General features: G+C 47.4%; 1 pseudogene across 1 annotated transcript; it reads right to left on the bottom strand.

The window, feature by feature from the left end:
• Nucleotides 1–455: 455 nt before the first annotated feature.
• On the bottom strand, nt 456–2,192 carry LOC306652064 (atypical chemokine receptor 3-like; annotated as a pseudogene). The gene is made up of 2 exons: nt 2,149–2,192; nt 456–1,554 (listed from the first exon to the last, which is right to left on the bottom strand). The product of its transcript is annotated as an atypical chemokine receptor 3-like (transcript).
• Between the last annotated feature and the right edge of the window lie 2,019 nt (nt 2,193–4,211).

Raw genomic sequence — 4,211 nt, forward strand, 5'->3', positions numbered from 1 at the left:
TCAAAACTGAATTCAAACTAACCTTAAAAGTACTACAACCTGAGTATGTTAGCATTATACCTCGGGTAGGATATTTATAATATATTTAACTTTCAAATACCCTCATAAGTTATGCCAGTAGTAAGAAAATAAAGTCTTGAAACTTGAATACAATCATCATACAAAAATTTCAAGAAGCACAGAAGCTTCTATTATACAGGCAAGCCTGTCTTGATGTTGGCTTTGAGACACAGCGCTGGCTGCACAACACAGCTCTGCCTTTGCAAAAGTGTCAGAATACATAGCTGGGCAACAGCTGCAGTGGCATAGAAGGAGAAAAGGATGCACAATATCACACCTTCTCTTCTTCATGTCACTTGCGCATTCAGACCCAAAGCTCCTTTGCTTTCCTCTGGAAACCATGTGGCCCCAGGCCGTGCTCACTAACTCCCTGTCCCAGACAACTACAGAGCAAGTCATTTGATTTTCTGCTCCAGCACCAAGACCTCTGTCTTTGTCACTATGGAGGTGCCAATTACCTTGCTGAGGCCTGTTTTGGCAGAGTACTTGAAGGCAAAGGCATTCATCAGCATGTACTCATAGCTGTGGTTGATGAAGCTGGAGAGCATGAAATTGATGCAGCAGTGCACAAGTGACAGGCACTGCGTGGCATGCAGTGCTGTGAAGAGTGCATTCTCCAGCTGGCAAGTGAAGGGGAGGTAGTGAATAATGGAGATGTCCAGCAGAACCACCACGTGGTAGGGGAGTCAGCAAACCAGGAAGACTGCCATGTAGGAAAAGATAATCTTCAGCTACTCTTCTTTCCCTGGTTGCCCAACACCAAGATGGCTCTGGTGAGCATTAGGTAGAAGAAAGTTATGAAGGAGAAGGGGATGGCAAAACCCAAGACAAAAGAGACCAGATCCATGCAGATCACCCACTCCTTGATACTGTGCTCAGGGTAGAAAGACCAGCAGTAGGTCTCATTGTTGGAAGCAGATGTGACTTTAGGTAGATGTGACACACACAGAAGGCCAGCAGCCACACGTGGACACACAGGATGCAGCACACCATCTTCATCCTGTGGTTGGAGGTGCTGGTGAAGTAGGTGCTGGAGAGGTAGCAGTCCATGCTCATGCAGGTGAGGAAGAAGATGCTGCCAAAGAGGTTGATAGAGAAGATGAGGTGTGTGACCTTGCAGGTGATCTCACCCATGGGTCACTGGTTGTGCTGCAGCAGACTGACCATCAAGTCCTGGATGGTGAGGACCACCCATAGGTCCACAATGGCAACATTCAAGATGTAGCAGTGGTGTCATAGCCCATGGTCTTGGCCTGGATGTTCACCCAGACCCCCATGGTGTTGGCAATCATGCTGATCATGAAGATGAAGATGAAGATGTAGATAAAGGAAAGCATGTAGAGCAGGATGCTCTTGTGGATCATGAAGGGGCACTGCACCATGTCCACCAGGATGCTGTTACTGCTGTTATATGGCCAGCTGAAGTCAGAGAAGTTCCCTGGCTCCATGTAGTCAAAGCGATTCAGATCCATGGTGGGTAGGAGTGAGAATGACCTACAGTGAGCCAGAGAGATGTCAGGAACACTCAGTAGGAAAACTCAACTTCCAGTCAGAACACTTTTCCAGGGTCCTGATAAGGCCCAGCTGTATTGCCTAAGTTTCTGAAGTGTCCTCACAAAGAAAGTAGAAAAGAAAGCAACCCCATGAGACCAGTGTCACACAAAATAGACAATCAGAGACTCATCCACAGTGCCCAAAGACAGAAATTGCATGTGTTTTCTATCTTTTCATGACTGTGTTCTAAAGACACCCTCAGCCTGTCTATGCCCAGCGTATGAAATCAACATGGTACAGGGTCAAAGAAACATCAGGCTGCTGAGCCTGGCCACAGCAGTGTTGATGGCCTACTCCTTCTCTGTGAGCCTTTCACAGTCTAAACTTCAGTCTGATCCCAGCCTGCCACTCTCTCACACCTGGGATACACTTCTCTGGCCTGGGCCTCACTTCCCCACAATGTAAGCCCAGTGCATTTCAATGAGAATAGCCCCAGGCAGGGGCAGGGATACAGAAGAGAGTAGGCTCCGTCTGGGGCTGAGGGGTGTCCTTCCCGGTCCCTACAGTCTCCACCAAATTAACTTTGACTCTCATCTCCTGCACCTGGCAGCTGCCAACCCCCATTATCCTCCAGGTCAGAGCAGTGATAGGCAATGGGAAGGATTCAGGGACCCTGATTCAGACTTTTGACTTCTGCCTCTGCTCTCTGTGCCTGAAGTTTCACTGAATTTCTGGGACAAGCATGCAACCCCCAGGCACACTGTTCTCTCCCCTCAGAGGGTGGGGGTGGCATGGGTGGAAGATCTGGTGCAGGGACACAGCTTGTCACTGCCCAAGGCTGAAGTAAGGAGCAAGAAGGGAGGCTCCTGCTGTCCCCTGAGCATGGATCACTCATCACCAACAACCAATCACTGGCCTGAGGAGCAGTAACACAAAACCAGACTGTCACTGGAGCCAGAGACCCACACCCTGGCCACCCTCCTTCTCCTGGGGTCTGAGTGGGCCTTTCCTCCCCACTGCACATGGCTCCAGCTCAGAGAGAAAGGCCACCAAGTGGTGTGGAGTAATCAGAATCTCCACAGATTTAAGTGGGGAATTAAAGGAAACAAAAAGCCAAAAAGCACCACACAATAGCTCAGCCTGGAAACAAAGGATGGTTATTTCCAAAAGAGAATCCTGGCAGGCAGAAGGTCCCCTTATTTTTGACCTGCCCAGTCACAGGGACCGGCATCTGTAAACACCACCTGTGGGTACCTGGAGTGGATGGGATGCTCATGTCCAGTGCCACTTCCTGCTGGTCTGTCCACCATGGGAGCAGTAAGCATGCAGAGTTACCTGCTTAGACTTCAACAGGGGCCACATCTGCCAGGGACAGAAGCTTGGGAGGCAAAAGATGCCTTCACCCATGGCTCCTCATTTCCCACAGCCTGGGACAAAGCTCCCAGTAGAACCTGAGCATAGAGGCAGGAGGGAGAGGGGACCCTGGTTAACTCCTGGAGTGCCCTGCATGGGAGACTCCACTGCCTCCCACAAACCCAAGGAATTGCTTGGTCCTACATAGGAAGAGCCACTGTAGCCCACACAGATCCACAGACCACCTCAATCCTCAACAAAGACCTTATGCACCTTAGCCAGTGCCACAGGTCTGTTTATGCTAACAGCAGGGACCATGGACAAGCCACAGGTCACTGGTCTACTGTTGGACCAACCACAGAACATTCCTGCTAGCTTGAGGACAAAGAGCAAGAGGAATTTTGGATCTAAATCTGTGTATTGTCTCTTTCTGGACTCAGTGCCCATACCTGGACAGGAAGTGGTGAGACCCATCTCACACACTCCAGGTGAATGGCATCTGTGCAGAAATTCCAGAATAGATGAAGGGGCTCAGATTAAAAGATGTTTCCTGTTCTAGGATTTTACAAGTTCACATATTTCTCACCTTGAAATATTTGCCTGTACCCAAGTATACATACAAGATGTTTATTAAATCAGTTGATTATAAGTGAACATTGCAGACCACATAAATGTCCATCAACAGAGGAATGGTTCAATAAAATATAGTGCAGTCTCTCTCTGGAATATAATACCAGCTAAAAAAAGGGAGGGGAGTGATTTATATGAGCAAAGAAAGTTATAACATGCTGTCAAGTGAAAGGCAAAGTGTGAACATCATCCCTTCAGTGTAGGAGATAAAACAATACCCAATTGTATCTTCATATGCTGATGTACATGCATTGAGGCACAGAGATCTGCAGTGAATGCAAAAGTGGCTGGAAGAGGAGCAAAGGGGACAAAGGAGGACAGTAGTTCTTACTAAATAAATGTCTGTATTATTTGAAATTTTACATAAAAATTATGTGTTTAATTTATTTATTTTTTTTTTTTGCTGGTCCTGGGTTTGAACCCAGGGACTTGTGCATGCTAGGCAGGTACTATACAAACTGAGCTATATACCCAGCCCCTATAAACTTAAATAGAGGGGAAATGATCCACAGAACAATGAAGGCTCATGTTCTGTTTCTGCAGATTTCAGAGGATACACTGAGAATTAAAAACCATAAGCACCAGTTTGCATCCTTTTTTCATGAATCTTGCACTTCTTTCTCATCTAGTCCTGTCTACAGGGTCACTGCTTTGAAGACCCTGCCTACCACCTG

Source organism: Sciurus vulgaris (assembly GCF_902686455.1).
Source record: "Sciurus vulgaris genome assembly, contig: HiC_scaffold_632_arrow_ctg1, whole genome shotgun sequence".
Taxonomy (NCBI): domain Eukaryota; kingdom Metazoa; phylum Chordata; class Mammalia; order Rodentia; family Sciuridae; genus Sciurus; species Sciurus vulgaris.